General features: G+C 35.4%; 2 non-coding genes across 2 annotated transcripts; one reads left to right on the forward strand and one right to left on the reverse strand.

The window, feature by feature from the left end:
* Positions 1-3,503: 3,503 nt before the first annotated feature.
* Positions 3,504-3,606, reverse strand: LOC114104696 (U6 spliceosomal RNA). Its single transcript, XR_003584870.1, has one exon. It is a non-coding gene; the product is annotated as a U6 spliceosomal RNA (small nuclear RNA).
* Positions 3,607-7,073: 3,467 nt separating this feature from the next.
* On the forward strand, positions 7,074-7,147 carry Trnaa-ggc (transfer RNA alanine (anticodon GGC)). Its single transcript has one exon. It is a non-coding gene; the product is annotated as a tRNA-Ala (tRNA).
* Positions 7,148-18,704: the final 11,557 nt, after the last annotated feature.

Consider the following 18,704-nt stretch of genomic DNA (forward strand, 5'->3'; position numbering starts at 1 on the left):
ACTTTTTTTGAGATGGCAGGTATCATGGATCATCCTTCAAAAAGGGGAAAATTGAAAGCAGAGTCATATTTTAATGTAAAAATGTAAGAAGTGAGAATCTTAAAAAATTTTTTTAGTAATATAAATATATCAAAATGGCTTCTACTGTAATTTATAAGTTTGGAGCATATCTTATTATAATTAGGATTCCAGTCTTGTGGATATACATGATGGGGAGATTCACTATGGTGTTTTCATACACATACATAGGAAAATTATGTCAGATTCATTTCACTGTCTTTTCTACTCCTATGCCCCCTCACTTCCCTCCTTTCCCTTTTGTCTACTCCACTGAACTTCTATTCTTTCCCTTCCCACCCCCTTGTAGTAGGTTAGCATTCACATTTCAGAGAGAATATTTTACCTTTGGTTTTTTGAGATTGGCTTATTTCTCTTAGTATGATAATCTCCAGTTTTATCCATTTACCACTGAATGTCATAAAGTCATTCTTATTTATGGCTGAGTAATATTCCATTGTGTATATATACATCATAATTTCTTTATCCATTCATCTGTTGATGGACATCTGGGTTGATTCCATAGCTTAGCTATTGTGAATTTTGCTGCTATAAACATTGATGTGGTTGTGTCACTGTAATATGCTGATTTTAATTCCGTTGGGTATAGACTGAGGAGTGGAATAGCTGGGTCAATGGTGGTTCCATTCCTATTTTTTTGAGGAATCTTCATACTGGTTTCCAGAGTGGTTGCACTAATTTGCAGAACCACCAACAATGTACGAATATACCCTTTTCCCCACATCCTCACTAACATTTATTGTTACTTGTATTTTTGATAATTGCCATTCTGGTTGGAGTGAGGTGAAATCTCAGTGTAGTTTTAATTTGCATTTCTTTAATTGCTAGAGATGTTGAATATTTTTTCATATATTCATTGATAATTTGTATTTCTTCTTCTGTGAAGTGCCTGCTCTGTTCCTTTGCCCCTTTATTGATTGGGTTATTTGTTTTTTTGGTTGTTAAGCTAGCTTATCTGAGATGCGGGAAGCAAAGATTTCTCCCATTCTGTAGGTTTTTTCATCACATTCTTGATTGTTTTCTTTGCTGTGAATCTTTTTAGTTTGATATTACCCCGTTTATTGATTTTTGATTTTACTTATTGAGCTTTAGGAGTCTTGTTAAGGAAGTTGATTCCTAAACTGACATGTTGGAGTGTTGGGGCCTACACTTTCTTCTGGGAGCTGCAGGGTTTCTGATCTTCTTGGAGTTGAGTTTTGTGCAGGGTGGGAAATAGGGATTAAATTTCATTTTACTACATATGGATTTCCAGTTTTCCCAGAACCATTTGTTGAAGAAATGATCTTTTTGTCCAATGTATGTTTTTGGTGCCTTTGTCTAGTATGAGATAACTGTATTTGTTTGGATTAGTCTCTGTATCTTCTATTCTATTCCTTTGGTGAGAAGTGAGAATCTTTACACTGCACTTATTTATTTATTTATTTATTTATTTATTGTAGTTTTAGATGGACACAATGCCTTTATTTTATTTGTTTATTTTTATGTGGTACTGAGGATCAAACCCAGTGCCTCATGCATGCTAGGCAAGTGCTCTGCTGCTGAGTCCCGGCCCTACCCACCCTGCATTTTTACCTCTAAGAATACTTTAAGATCCTGAAACTAGACCTGCTATAAAGTATGAGGATGTAATCCATCAGAGGGCATATATTCGGCACTGTGTACAACGATTTGTACATTTTGCGCTTGACCATAATAAAGAGAGAGTAGAGATAACTCCTACAAACTTCCCAGAGTCCAGCATTTTTCAACCTTGTCTGTCTTGTGCTATAGAGATTGTCCTATCAAAGTCATGTGGAGAAATAATGGCTGGAATCTTTAATTCACTCTCTGTTATGGAAGTACTTCTTCTTAAGTGTATGTTTACATGGCCAGGTGCATATACCCACATACCCTGAAAAGTCCTCTGGGAAACTAACACAGGGCCCAAAGTTCTTAATTAGCAGAGTAGATTCCCCAGCTCTGTCACCTAATGATGGAGCAGAAGATGTGCTTGGTAATTAATTGGGTGAACTGTAAAACTGGAATCCTGACCATTTGTGGTCATTAATGATCCCGGGGTACTTTCCTTATGGCAGGTGGAGTTCTGGACAAATTCCAACTCTAATAATTAAATTACATTCTGCCCAGCTTCCTTGTACACATTCAATTGGACTCTGTTCCCTTTCTGTCCTTAATTGTAGTGGACTTGTATATTAGTAGAGAAACCCTGAATGCCTGCAGAATACTAACAGACTAGTATTACAGGTTAGCGATCAAGAAGCACATTTTTGGGGGCCGGGATTGTGGCTCAGCGGTAGAGCGCTTGCCTAGCACGGGCGGGACCTGGGTTGGATCCTCAGCACCACATAAAAATAAAGGCATTGTGTTGTGTCCATCTACACCTAAAAAATAAATATTTTTTTAAAAAAAGAAGCACATTTTTGTCTAAAGGGGGGAATTGTTGAATTGGTATCTAAAGACATGGTACCACTCCTGAAAAATTAAACCTATTAAACATTTCAGGATATAATAGGTCATAACCTATTAGCTTTTAGAGGCCATTTTTTGCCTGTTCCTTTTACAGAAGATGTTGTTCTATAAATCAAATAATTAATAGACATACTTTATTAACAGACCAAGTCTGCATGTTTAACAACAACAAAAAAATCACAAAACTAAAATGATACCAGTCACTAGAAGTAGAGATAAGAACACTGAGATAAACTGAGAATCAATTGATGATTTGAAATTTGTTGATGCTGAATTTGTCCTCATGTGTTTCATTAAAAATAATTAGTCTGCTTCTAATCTATTATGTTTTTCCAAAGTGAGGAAGTTTGGAAGGCAATGTGTTTTCTTTTGACAGTCATATTTTGTTGTTGTTGCCAGTTGATTTTACAAATAAAAATGCTTTTTTCTTTTTTTAAGTAAATTTTATTATATATATAACATATATAATATAATAAATATAAAAATAATATATATCTCCATCATAAGGTACACATATAGTGAAATGATTACTGTACTGGAATAAATTAACAATCTCATATAGTTATCCACCCCTGCCATAAGAAGAGCAGCTATAATCTCCTCATTTCATAAAAATCCAGAATAAACCAGACTATTTTTTAAAAAATAATTTTTTAGTTGTAGATGGATGCATTACCTTTATTTTATTTATTTATTTTTATGTGATGCTGAGGATCAAACCCAGTGCCCCACATATGCTAGGCAAGTACTCTACCACCAAGCCACAACCCCAGCCCTGAACTACACTATTTTTAAAGATATCTTTTTTATCTTTTATTTGTTCTTTTTAGATATACATGACAGAAGAGGGTATTTTGACATATATACATGGAGTGTAACTTATTGTAATTAGGATCCCACTTTTGCCTTGTATGTGATGTGGAGTTTCACTGGTGATATATTCATATTTGAACATAAAAAATATGAAACGCTTCATGAATTTGTGTGTCATTCTTGTGCAGGGGCCATGCTAATCTTCTCTGTATCATTCCAATTATAGTATATGTGCTGCTGAAGCAAGCTCCAGAATGAACCACACTATTAATTATAGTCCCATATTACACATTAGACTTTTTGACTTATTTTGATCTACTTTGTTCCTTTTGATCTAAATCTCCCCTAACCCTCTCCCTAACACTAATTCTGTTAACTAGTGTTTTATTATCTATCTCCATATATTCAACTTTAAAAAAAGATTTCATTTATAAGTGTGATAACTTTCTTTCTATGTCTGGCTTCGTTCACTTAGCATAATGTCCTCCAGATCCATCCAATGTCATGGAAATGGCAGGATTTCTTCCTTTAAAAAAAAAAGATGAATAATAATCTCTCTCTCTCTCTCTCTCTCTCTCTCTCTCTCTCTCTCTCTCTCTCTCACACACACACACACACACACACACACATTCTCCCCCCCACCCTCCAATTTCTTTACCCATTTATCCATTGTGAATAATACTGCAATGAATTTGGAAGTACAGATGTCTTCAGTAAGTGGCGATTTCATTTCAATTGGATATGTACCTAGAAAGGGGATTGCTATTGTATGGTAATTCTCTTTCTAATTTCTTCAGGAGTCTCCATACGGTTTTCCACAATGGCTGTACCAATCCATATTACCACCAACACTGTACAAGGATTCCCTTTTCTCTACATCCTCACTAACATTTGTTATCTCTTGTGTTTTTGATAGTAGCCACTCTAACAGGTATGAGGTGGTAACTCATTGTGGTTTTGATTTGTGTCTCTCTGATGATAGGTACTGGTGAAGACCTTTTCATGTACCATAGGTCCATTTTTATGACATTTTTGGAGAAATGTCTGTTTAATTCCTTTGCCTATTTTTAAATCAGGTTATATGTTTTCTTGCTCTTGAGTTGCATGAGTTCTTTATAAATCTTGGGCATTAATCTCTGATATGTAATGTGGAAATACTTTTTCCCAGTGTGCAGGTTGCCTTTTCATTTTGTCTATAGTTTCCTTTGCTGTGCAAAAGCTTTTGAGTTTGGAGTAGTCTCATTTATTTTTATTTTCTTTTGTAGTTTGAGCTTTTGGTTTTATAGAAAAGAAATCATTGTCAAAGTCAATGTCAAGGAAAAGCAATAAATTTAGCCAACAAGGTGAAAGATCTCTATACTGAAAACTGTAGAACATTGATGAAATTAAATAAGAAAAAATACATAAATGGAAAAAGTATTCATATTTATGGATCAGAAGAATTAATATTATTTAGATGTTCATGCCACTTTAAATAATATATAAATTCAATGCAATCCCTATCAAAATCCCAATGGAAATTTTCACAGAAATAGATTAGCAATCTTAATTTGTATGGAGCCACAAAAGATCCCAACAGCCAAAGAAATTCTGATGAGAAAAACAAAAACAAATTTTGTTACTTCTTGACTTAAAATTATATTACAAACCTATAGCAATCGAAACAGTATCGTACTAGCATAAAAACAGGCACACAGACCAGTGGAACAGAACAGAGAGCCAGATGTAAATCCAAATATATATGGTTAACAAATTTTCCACAAGGGTGCCAAAACAGTGGGAACAATTCCTTCAATAAATTATAATGGAAAACTGGATTTCCTCATAGGAGAAAAAACACTATACACAAAAAATTAACTTAAAATGGATTTAAACCCTAAATATAAAACTTGAAACCCATAAAACTCTAACAGAAAAAAATATTTTTAAACAAACAAGAAAGCAGTGACTTGTATATTTACTGAAAAGAGTACTATTATGTGATGAACAACCTCCCTTATTATTTAGCAGGTTGTCCATTTCAGGGAATCAAAATTCTCTCAAAAATATTTTAAACATATGAATGAAATATTATATTCTCATTGCTGATTCCATTTAATATGTACTTAATGTACACTCTGTTATTGGGCCAAAAAAGCCCTTTATTTGGAATACTGAGTAACTCATACATATTCAGAAAAGCAAAATGTACTTCCCAGTTTACGTGGTTTGTCAACATGTTTGAGAATAAATCCAGTTGGAGATGGTTTTTGTTTGCTTTTGTTTCTGTTGTTAAACTAATTTTTGTTTTAGATAATATACCTAGCTCAAAATTTTCCAACCTTTAAAACAAAAATAAATCAACACACACTCACTACCTCCCCATGCTTAAATTTGAGAATTTTGTAATCATTTTCTGTGCATCTTCTCTCTGAACCACAGTAAATATTGCTTTATTATACTAGATTAATGAAGGAAAAAAGAGATCGGAATCAGAAAGTAGACAACAGCTGGTTTTCATTGTAAGGAAAGTGGTTTTATTACCTGGGTTAATGTGAAAAAATTTTTTGAAACTAAATTAAGAATGCTTATGAAAATGTTCTAAGTATAAATGTATTCCTGTAATGGAAAGAGATAAATTTTTAGCCTTAGAAGGTCTTTAAATAGGGAAGTTCTCAGAAATATGACTTGTAAATGATTTCCTGTGCTTGAAACAAAATATCTGTAGTAGGGATTATTTGTTTGTTTTAATGGAACTTAAAAATGCATACAGAAAGGGGGGAAAAAGGAAGAAATAATATATCAGATTATGCTATTTCTGTTAGCTTTTGTGGAACTGGGAATTGAAACGAGGGATACTCTACCCCTGAGCTACATTTCCAGCAATGTACCCCCACCTATTTCTGAGACAGGGTTTCCAAATAGCTGAGGCTATCTTTAAACTTTCGATCCTCCTGCCTCTGCTTTCCTAGTAGCTAAGATTACAGGAGTTCTGTGCTGTTTCTTTTAAAGGTTTAAAATGGCTTAATGGAACTGTGTGTGTGTGTGTATGTGTGTGTGTGTGTGTGTGTGTGTAATTCTGTAGTTTAAAATGTTTTCTAATTTTCATTATTATTTCTTCTTTGACTCATGTGAAATTCAGAAGTTTATTTCTTAATTTTAAAATATATTTTCTAGTTATCTTTTTATTATTAATTCCAGCCTAAATTGTGTTTGGATATCATATACTGTATTTCTTTTCCTTTAGTGGTTTCCCTAGAAATTGCAACATGAATAATTTATCAAGGTCTAAAGTAAGTTGGTACCTTTATCTCTTTCTTGGACAACATAAGGTCCTTAGGTACCTTAACCTTGTTACTTCGCTCCTGTCTTACATCATATTGTTGTCATGAATTAATTAATTACAGAATATTACCATTATTGTTATTATAAAGATAATGTTTATTTCGTTTTATCTGCATACTTAACCCTTAATTTTACTCTGCATTTGTTTCCACTTTAGCATTTTATCTGGGAATACTTTCCTTTTGACCAAAACATATCTTTTAGAATGTTTTTTACTGAAAATCTATTTGTGATGAAGTATATTTATTATTGCTCATGTGAAAAGATCTTTATTTGTCTTTGTGAAACATTACTGAAACATTACATCTTTATTTGTCTTTGTGAAACATTGTACCATTCTAATTGTCAAATATTTTCTTTGGCATACTAAAGATATTATTTCATGAGGCTGTGGATGTAGCTCAGTGGTAGAGCATCTTGCCTGGCATGCATGAGGCCCTGGGTTTGATCCCCAGCACTACAAGAAGAAAATATTATTCCATAAATTCCGATTTCTTTTCATTTAAAAAGTGCTGATCACTTTTTAATCACACTGTAACTACACAGGACTTCAGAGGAAGGAGATAGGAGAAGGCTTTACAGACCAATTAGGATTTGATTTTGTTACAAAAGGATAGGCAAGGTATGTTTGGAAGAGCAGACAAAGAGTGAATTTCAGAGAAGTGGAATGATGTGTCAAAAATAATTGTAGAGCACAGAGGATTTTGAGGTTAGTGAAACCATTCTGTATGATACAATAATGGTAGATACATATCATTAGACATTCATCTAAACCCATGGAAAGTACACCACCAAGAGCGAACCCTAATGTAAGCTTTGGGTGACAAGTGGTGTGCGAGTGTGGTTTGATTGAAACAAAGGTATCACTCTGACATGAAATGTTGGTAGTGAGGAAGACCATGTATATGTACTGGCAGGAGGTATGTAAGAGCTTCTATACTTTCTGCTCTAAAAATAGTCTATCAAAGAAAAAATATGCACAAACTTTTATATATCACAGTGTTACTATTATAGAAGGTAGCTATTATCCTATTATTCATTTGTAGTTAATTTCCTTTTTTTCTATACAGCGGGTTGAACCCAGGATCTCATGTATGCTAGGTAAGTGCTCTACCACTGAGCTACATTCCCAATCCTTTTAATTTTATTTTGAGATAGGGTCTCTTTTTTTTTTTGTGGGGTGGGGGGTACCAGGGATTGAACTCAGGGGCACTCGACCACTGAGCCACATCCCCAGCCCTATTTTGTATTTTATTTAGAGACAGGGTCTCACTGAGTTACTTAGCACCTCTCTTTTGCTGAGGCTGGCTTTGAACTTATGATCCTCCTGTCTCAGCCTCCTGAGCCACTGGGATTACAGGTGTGTGCCACCGCACCCAGCCAAATTACCTAGGTTGGCCTTGAATTTGGATCCTCATATCTCAGCCTCTGAATAGCTGGGATGAGAGATGTGTGCCACTGCTCTGGACATAATTTCCCTTTTATCTCTGCATGCTTTTACAATATTTTGTTGTGGTTGTAGTTGGGAGTTCTGCAGTTTCATCAGGATGAATATCAGTTTGAATTTCATATTATTCTGTTTGAGACTTGTTTGGCTTTAATCTGAGGATTAATATCTTTCATCAATTCTAGGAAGTATTGCTTCTTTAATATTGTGAAACATTCTCACTTCATTTTCCGTTTCTTAAACTTAATAGCAGGTTTAGTATTTTCATCTTTACATTCCTCAATAATTTCTTATAATTTTACTGTCAGCTTTATCTAATCTGCTTTTAAATGGATCCATTGAGTTTTAAAAATATATTTTTAGAAGTTCTGCTTGTTTCTTTTAAAACATTGTGCCACTTGCTTTTTATGTTTTCCTCTTCTGCTGATGTTTGCAAGCTGTTTTTCTGTGTCTTTAAGCATAGTAAGCCAATTTTTAAAATCGTGTCTGATTATATTGGAAATTTTTGAACTCTTCTCATGCTTATTGTCTTTACTATTTTCCTTTCATGAAGTTTTTCTTTTATTATTTCTTTTTGTTATAGATTGTTGATATCTTAAAATTTTATTTATGGAGATATAAATTAAGACATAAGATTAAAGTGCCGCCCCAAAAGAAGTTTTGCATAGCTTCTGTCAGGCAGCAGCAAATTCTAGGCTGGGATCACCTTAACCATGTTATGGATATTTTTGCTCAAGGTTTCCTTCTTCCACCTGGGTGATCACATTTCACTCTGGTCTGAAGTTGTAGTCCTTTGGACTTCAGGTTACTGAGAAGTATTTTTCCTATTAGAATCTCCACAGTGCGTGGACTGTTGGATTTGACATTATTTTTTATCAAATGCCATCAGAGCAATACTGCTCCAGAGTTGGCTTGCTTTCAGGTCTGTTTGCTTTTGATTTTGTTCTGGTAATTGCTTAATATCTTGTGATTTGGGTGTGTGTGTGCGGGGTGGGGGGTGGGGTGGGGTGGGGGGTACTGGGATTAAACCCAGAGGTACTCTATCACTGATCTAATCTGAAAGAACGATCAAGGCTTGCCTTTGGAGAAAATGCCCATTTATTGAGGAACAGCTCTGCATATTTATAGAGCTGGGGGTGGCTTGACAGTTATGACAGTTTAATGGTTGAACGGTTTGACAGTTGGCTGGGGTGCTTTCTGATTGGTGGGTAAGGATCATGGGAGCCAGCAGGGCTCACCATTGGACTGCTCTTCTTGGGGGATGGGGAAGTTAGTCTTTGGAGCCCGGGTGACTTCCAACATAATCCCCATCCCTTTTATTTGTTTTTTGAGATAGGGTCTTGCTAAATTGCTGAGGCTGGCCTTGAATTTGTGATCCTCTTGCCTCAGCCTCCCAAGTCACTGGGATTACAAGCATGAGCCACAATACCTGCCTCTTGTGATCTTTGTGATATTGGTTTAAAGAAAATTGAATCAAAAATTGATCTTGAAATTTCAGTTATTTCCAGATAGGATGGTCTGAAAAACTTTGTGGTGTGTGTGTGTGTGTGTGCGCGCATGTGTGCCATTGTTGGGTACTAGAAAGATTTCAACAAAATTCTGGAATCAGAAATTAGATAGAATGGTGATAACTGGTAGAACTATATGATCAAATTCTAACACTGAGTGTTTCAGAATTGTGGAATTTTGATTTGCTTCCACAGAACTTCATAAAGGCTTCATGTTCAGAGATGTAAAAAGACAAAACAAAATAAAACAAACAAACAAAGAAAGAAACAAAAAAAAAAAGAAGAGGTGGAAGTGAGATATTGGGACTAAAAGAGACTGATGGTTTCATCACACTTTGCCCCAAGTGCCTACCCCCAGGTGGCAGATAGGTTTCTTCTCTGAAGAAACTAAACTGTTCAAGATGTCCATATGCTGGCCTTGAAGTTTCCCCAGGTGATTTCTCTGGTCATCTTCTTGTCTGCCTACCACAAAGTAAAATTCATTGATTAAAACACTGTTCCTGAACACAGGGCTTTCAATCATTTTTTACACGTGTGTGCCTCATACTACTTTGAACAAGTAACTAAAGAGCAGGAAAGAAGCTGGATGTAGTAGTGCATGCCTATAATCCCAGCCACTTGGGAGGATGAGGCAGGAGGATGGCAAGTTCGAGGCCAGCCTCAGCAACTTAGAGAGGCTCTAAGCAGCACAGGGAGACTCTGTCCACAAAAGAAAAAAAGAAGAAGAAGAAGAAGAAAAAAGAACTGGGGATGTAACTCAGTGGTAAAGCACCCTTGGGTTCAATTTCCAGTATTCACCCCTGTACACCCCTCAGAAAAAAGAGACAAGAGAATAAGCTTAAGAAAGAAGATTGGGATACAAAAAAACTAAAGAAGAATCATTAGTGCCATCGTCTAGAATGAAATTAATCAAAATTTCAGTAAGATGCCTGAGGAGTCTGGGAAGGAGTTATTTTTTTCCATATCTTGTAAAACATTCTATAGTATTTCTGATACAATGGAGCTTTTAGAAATGAAATGAGAATTAGCTGGTGCCGTGGCATACACATGTAATCTCAGCTACTCAGCAGCCTGAAGCAGACAGGAGAATTGCAAATTTAAGACCAGACTGGGCAACTCAGACTCTGTCTCAAAAAATAAAAAGGCATGTAGCTTAATAGTAAAGCACCCCTGGGTTCAATCACCTAGTCCCACAACAACAACAAAGGAGAATTATTATGGCAAAGATTCTGCAGAAGAAAAGAAAGAAAGAAACCCTAAGAAGAGCAAACATTTATCCAAGAAAAATTGTTATTAGGCTCCTCAGTGGACAACATTTATATGTTCATGTTATGCAAATATTGCTTATTAACTTAATAAAAATAATTATATAACCAGTGTTGTACTGATAAATGTTAATAGCTCTCAAAGTGCACATATTTACATACATACATTTATTATAAATTTTACTTCTGTGAAGGTATATAACCCACAATTTAGAGATAATAATAATAAAATACACAAAAATTTTTATTGTAAATTCCATATAGTAATCAATTCTCACATAATACTTTTACTGATTTTTCCTGAATTCTTGAACTCTAAGACAAGCAAGAGCTGTAATTGACAAATGATAATACATCTGATGTGAATGTTAGTTGAATTTGCATTTACCTCAACAAATAATAAAAAGTGAAACAATGAAGACATGTGTCAAACCTTCATTCATTCACCAATGATGTGAACAAATTCTTTGTTGAAATGAATATTTTTTGAATAAGTGGAAAAATATTCCCTCACTTTTTATCTTATTCATAATTGAATGGGCACAGACATGACACACTTTCAAGTTTGATGTATCTAAATTTTTAATATTTTTTTCTATTTTTCTGATTTGAATGCCTTTACATCCACAGAACCATAAATCAAGCTCCGATTTGTGGTATTTGCTGATTTCTGTGATGAAATAGTACTCTTGTTGATATTGAGCTACCAATCTGATGTCACTGAACACAGAATTGGGAAGATATGAATGAGAATACCATACCGCATTTCTGCCATGCAGGTAGAATAAACTTAAAGAACCTCAGGAGCCTGGATAATAGTACAATTCAGTAATATAATTAGGAAATGTAAATTTTGAATATCTATTGCCCTTCCTCTATACAGTCTATTGTGTTGTAAGTTTGTGCAAAATTTTATAATGACCATGTTTAACGACTGATAACTTGCAAAATTCCTGAAACCATTGATTCTTGCAATCTGGCAGGAGCTGACTCTATCCTAGAGTCTGGTAGAGCTCTGTCTGATAAGTTGGAGGAAACTAGGTTGGCAGTGATATGAAACAGATGAATCTTCATTTCTCATAGCATAATGTGAACATATAATGATTAAAGATGTTAAATGAAAAAAGTAACAGCTTTTCTAAAGATTTTTGTGTAATCACTAAATTACTTAATGATTATAGGGAGAAAAATGGGAAGCTGAGTAGTTGTAGGGAGCAGGACAGAGCTTAAATGTTAAAAAAGTTGTTTAATAATATATGAATTTTAAATTCTGTGAGATGGTTTTATTCCTCATATTTTCCTGTTTTATTCACTGCTCAGGTGTTTTGAGGAGTATGATCTAGTTCACCAAAGACTCTGCATGAAATCACTCTATACATCTAAGTTTTTAAATAACCTTTTGGATATTAAAGAATTTAGTATTTTTTGATTGAAAGCATCACTTGGTATAAATGTAAGATGTTTCTACTTTGAGCATTTAGTTTGCTGCTGCCTTCTGGCGGTCACTGAACTCTTACAGTTTAAGCTATTGGTGGCTCACTAGGATTTTAATTAGGCAGATGAATCCCATATGTTTATGTGCACTGCTTTAATTTTTCTAGAATGTTTATTTGGGTAGTTATGGCACTTTAGCACCCTGTTTACCCAGGGGACACAAACAGTCTGGTAATTTGTTATGTGATGTTATCGAAGGACACATACCATATCAAATATTCTAGTCCTACACTTTTAAAACCTAAGTGATAAATGAATGCTTTGCAAATTACATACATTCTTCTTCATCAGATCAGTTGCTCTTTTTCCTTTGTTTCATTCTCATTTCTATGATACTAATTTTTATTGATAACACCTCATTTTTGCCTTATTGCACTGGTCTCCTAGCTAATTTTTCCATCTTGCAACTATAGCATTCAACCCATCTTGAAAAGAAGTGCTAAACTCATTTTCCAAAATAGTGCTTTAATGTCTCTCCCCTACTCAAAAATCTTTAATGATTCCGCCTCCTTCTCCTCCTTCTGCTTTTCTCTCTCTTTTTTTAAATTTTTGTTGTTGGTTGTTCAGAACATTACATAGTTCTTGACATATCATATTTCACAATTTGATTCAAGTGGGTTATGAACTCCCATTGTTACCCCGTATACAGATTGCAGAATCACATCGGTTACACATCCACTGATTTACATATTGCCATACTAGTGTCTGTTGTATTCTGCTACCTTTCCTGTCCTCTACTATCCCCGCTCCCCTCCCCTCCCCTCCCCTCCCCTCTTCTCTCTCTACCCCATCTACTGTAATTCATTTGTCCCCCTTGTTTTTTTTCCCTTTCCCCTCACTTCCTCTTGTATGTAATTTTGTATAACCCTGAGGGTCTTCTTCCATTTCCATGCAATTTCCCTTCTCTCTCCCTTTCCCTCCCACCTCTCGTCCCTGTTTAATGTTAATCTTCTTCTCATGCTCTTCCTCCCTACTCTGTTCTTAGTTACTCTCCGTATATCGAAGAAGACATTTGGCATTTGTTTTTTAGGGATTGGCTAGCTTCACTTAGCATAATCTGCTCTAATGCCATCCCTTCTGCTTTTCTCTAAATTAAGTTCCGTAAGCTAGTAATCTCCAAAGTGAGGTGGGTAGACTCAGGGGCAAGCCTCTGGAATAGGAAGACTACAGCAGAACATTTTTTTAAATTTCTGCACTGTGTGTGTGTGTCTCTGTGTGTGTAAAATAACCATAAAGGAAAAGAAATTAAACTTTGCTAATGTTTCACACAGATTAATACAGGATCTATCTTTCAGCTTGTGTCAGATGATCATGTGTTACTTATGGTACCTGAAATACCTTGAAGTAATTGTTGGAGTTCCAAAGTACTGAGGGGTAGCAGTAGTACCCTCATTTGTTTCTGGTTAACTACCAGCTTGTTGTGATGTTTTTCTATTTATGTTAATCTGCTTATGGATTTATTAATTATGTGTTTCCAGTATGGACATATAGTTTAAAAAATACATGAAAGAAATCAGATTGTGTTTATGTTCTTATTTCTGTAGCACTGAGGATTGAACCCAGGGCCTCACACATGTTAGATAAATATTCTACCTCTGATTTACATCCCTAACCTTAAGAAATTGGATTGAAAAGAATAGTAACTCAGGTATAAGAGAACGGCAATAAAATCAAGCTGTTACTTTTATTCATAGTACCAATGGCTTTTTTTTTCTCTTGTTTGTTAGTGCTAGGGTTTGAACCCAGTACCTTTCATATACTAGGCAAGTACTGTATCACTGAGCTGCATCTCTAGTCCAGTATAAGTACTTTTTAAGCCACATTAGGTACTAAAAATAATGCAACTAATCTGGTCTGACAAGAATTTGTCCAAAAGGATTCAAAATTATTGAAATGACAATTTGAAATTGCAAATGCATTCTATTTAACAACTTTTACTTTAGATGTATATTATGTTTGATTCTTCAGTTAGTGATAGTATCAAGGCATTCAATTAACAATCACCTGAGAAAGACAGGTGGAGCATGAAAACTGAGCTGATTTTAGGGGTGGGTTTTCTTTAAGAGAAAAAAAAATATACAAATTTGCAAATGCAAGATCAGATGAGCATTTATTTAAAATGAGAAAAGAAGTCACAACAGATTTTTTAAAAAGAAAAGATTCAGAAAAATAGCACAACAATTTTATAAGTCAATTGCTTTCATCCCTTAGAAATAATTTTTTCCTGTATTTTTTTAATTGTATCTTCTTTGATCACCTTTTCACATGATAATTACTTTGTAATATTTTCTAAAGATAGAAAGATAACTCATACTTCCTTTAGCATTGCTGATCAATACTTGTTTTTATTTAAAAAATAATTTGCTATTAGTAATGTTATGCAAACTTGGGGAACCTCTATCACATTTATATATAAGCTATAAAGTTTTTGACATACATATTTTATCATGAATACTGACTTTAAATGCTTGTCGAACTAACAATACTAATTAGAGCAAATTTAAGTTTTTAAAAATGGTTGACATTATAATCTTCATAATTGTATAATCAAATTAATAAATTACACATTTTGACTTGATAAATACATGTAGCTATTCTGTAATAGGAACATAGATTCTTTATATTATGTTGGTGGCAATTTGGTGTGTCATTTTATCTAGAACTACCCAATTTCATCAGGGTAAGATACTGAGAAATGCTAAAATGTTGTCTGATAAACTGGGATACATAAAACATATGAGTTCACATGTAGATATGTTCACTGATCATAGTGTCATTAGAGATTTATGTCTTACAAACACAGGGATTATGATAAATTTTGTTTCATCTGGTTACAATTAAAAATGACTAAAATTTATGATTTATTAAAAATTGAATATGTTGATAGGAGAGAATTTCCAATCAGAACGAGATCCCGTGCTTGTAATTTTATATATCTGATGACTACAAGAATTTTCCACAGACTATCTTCTATTCTATAATTTCAAACCTTGTTTCTCTTTCACTTCCTGCATACTATTGAATATATCCATATATGATATGACCTATGATTCTTCACCTTTTGTCACTACCACAGTTGAAACAGATCCCGAAGGATCCCATGTCTTCGGCTAGCCTGAATTATTCTCAACCCCTCATACAAGTGTTGGTATTTCTATGTTCATGTGTTTGTCCAAGTAAATCCTCCATCCTCTAGCTTAGAAGTACTCTCTTCTTCTGGTTTACTCAAATCTTATCTATTTTTAAGTACCTGCTCTTCCACCTGACTTGTTCAGGCTTCCAGGTCCTCTTATTTTGTTAAGTGAAAGCGTATTTTCAGTGTGTTCTTAGTTCTTTAAGGCATCTCTTATGTTGTGTTTGTTCTAATGCACACATATCCTATTTTTGCAGTTTAAAAACCCTTTCATTTTTGCATCCCGATATCACACTCAAGTCTATGCAAATATTAAATCCTCTGTGAATATGTGGGAAATCAAGACCTTTTTTGGAAAAATTAAATTGAGGGGAGATATCTTTGGAGTTCACAGAACCCTCTGTGGGAGAAGGGTGTGTGAAAGAAGTCACGATGACAGCCTTTTCTTCCCAGTGACACAGTGGAGGACATTTCTCCCCTGCATATGCTCTCCCATGCTGAGAATGTAATTTCTATGATGAATATCAAGGGAGTGGTGTACACTAGTTCTCAAACTGTGACACTAAATGGAAGGGATGACATTATGTAGAGTCACAATTGCAATTAGTATGTTCTCTTTCCCAAACTAGATAATTCTGTCTTCTCAACAGCTTACTTTTCTGTAGTATTCATCATAAGATCATATTTGTTAGCAATGGCAGATGGGAGAGTGGGGATGTGTCTGTCCATCTCATGCTAATTTGGCATCTCTGTAGAGAGAAAACATTGATAAAAAATAAATCCTGTTTTCTTTTTAAGTATCATTCTGGTAGCTCTTTTTGATTTTGCCTTTTTTTAAAGTGCACTTTTGTTATCCTTCCAAAGATGTTGGTTCTTTTTTAACAGCAGAGGTCCTCCTTGCTCAGCAGTCCTCCAGGATCAAGAAGCAACTCATCCTAAAAGCACGAGATAGTTGGGAACTGCGTGACTTAAACAGATGATTAAAAAGCCATTGTCTGTGCTGTAGCTGGGTTTATGATGTCTTTTCATCTCGACACCTGCCAACATCTCAAGTTCTAATTAGCTGCCAATCAGGGGGAAAAGCTCAGAATAAGCTGCATTGTGCCTGGAATTACTATGTGGAAGTATATGCAAATGACTTGGGTTAAAGATAAGAAAGAATCTGTACTTCAGAGAATGAAAAGCTATATTAATCTAGGATTATCAAACACTGTAATGGATTCCTGACCATGTCGTGATGTCAGACAGAATAATACTGTGATCCAGAGACAGTCCAGCTCTCCTGGGCACAGGTGAAACATGCTGTCTCTGATCTGGCTCATCCCATTGGAATAGCATCGAGTGGAAAGAACCAAAGCCTCTACAAATCTGAGCGTGGCTGGGGTCCTAAATCCATGCGATCAGGACAAGCTCTACCCTGTGCCACCCACCTTTTCCCATCTGTATCCATCTCCCACTGTGTTATCAGACGCTCCAGATGGAGCTTCCTGTGCACTTGTTAATTATTATTATTATTTTTATCTCTTCACCCATAATGTCTCTAAATCTTCTGGCACTGCAACTGTTGTCTTTGTTGGAAAGAGATGATAGCCTCCTGAATGGTGATGGTGGCATCTCTTTGTGAGCTCCCAGGAGCAATGTGGATACTATTTAAGTTTTTAAAAAAATAATAATTACGTCCTGACACTTAAAAAAAGTGAATTTCTTTGTAATCAGTTCTAGTGTTTAGGATTGCTTTGAAATTCAGTAGGGTTCTTCCTTTAAACAGGGAGAAAAGATACAGCTTGTTTCCCTTGTTTGGGATCCTTTGGGATGAAAAGCACTATAGAAATGTAAGCTATTATTAATCCACCCCTTCTCCAGACACATGTTGACAGGGGCTTTAAAATGCGTATCAGCTGACGGTGAGACTTGGCTCAAAGTAAGCTGCAAATTTTTTAAAAATTTGCCCAAAGTCTGTCTGTTTCTGTGGAAATAGAAATGGCATCCTGTGGCTGAAGCTCTTCTTGGTTTTAGTAGTTACCACAGATTCAGCTGGATGGGTGCTACCTCCTGGACAATACTTAAAGCCTTTGGATGTAGAAGGATAGACAGATCTTTGCAGATTTCCTCCAAAGCCTATTCCATAATAGAACCTTGAAAACTGTGGTTTCATCTGCAACTCCATATGGACATTTTATAGTAAGAAGGGAAAATCATTGGGTCTTGCCCATGTACCTGTACCACTGTGTCCAGTTGAAATTTTCTGCATAGTACTTTTTCCAATGTTATCAGTGCTGAGGTTGACTTAATCCAAGCAATCTGAAAATCATGGTCTCTGCTATTGGGATAAGTACCTGCATGTGTGCCCACTGTGTTGGCTACTGCATACCCCCAAACAGATAAATATATGGGGAATGTGGTGGGACCTAGCAAGCTCTGAACATCAAAGGAATAGAGGCTACATATTGCATTGCATACCAGTTAATGTACATAGATTTGGTGGATTTCTGTTTTTACTAAGGTAAGGTTTGTAAAAATCTGGACTTTAAAAAAAATTTTAGGTTATAGGTGGACACATGTCTTTATTTTACTTTATGTGGTGCTGAGGATCAAACCCAGTGCCTCACATATACTAGGTGAGCGCTCTACCCCTGAGTCACAACACCAGCCCAGGGTGTTTCATTACAATTTGGAAATGGGTGGTAGCATTAAGCCTGTTTAGTTTATGTTCCTGAACCCTTCAGGGAGATTTAGGAGCCTTAAGTTAGTAACATGGGAAGCATCAAGACATCTTCTTAAGGTCCCACTTCCACCCTAGTTCGTAAATAGCTCTGTGAAGCCCAAGCTTTATCACAGGTTTATTATCTATTCTCCTCAAAACTCAGTGGCTCAAGCAATAATCATCTATTTGTTCATGATTCTTTAATTTGGCTGTGACTTACAAGAATAGTGTGAGTCTGTCCCATGTGGTGCCAACTTCCAAGATGGCTCAAGAACATGGCTGTCAAATTGATACTCAGTTGGGATAGTAAGCCAAGGGCACTTCTGCTGGCAGGATTCCTAGGTTCTTCTCCATGTGGCCTTTGCATGTGACCAGTTTGGGTTTCCTTCTCTGGTTCACAGAAGTCAGTTTTCCTACATTGTGGTTAACTCTAACTAGCGTGCAAAAGCAGAAACTGCCAGACCTTGCT

The sequence above is a fragment of the Marmota flaviventris genome, chromosome 7 (assembly GCF_047511675.1).
Source record: "Marmota flaviventris isolate mMarFla1 chromosome 7, mMarFla1.hap1, whole genome shotgun sequence".
In the NCBI taxonomy this organism is placed as follows: Eukaryota; Metazoa; Chordata; class Mammalia; order Rodentia; family Sciuridae; genus Marmota; species Marmota flaviventris.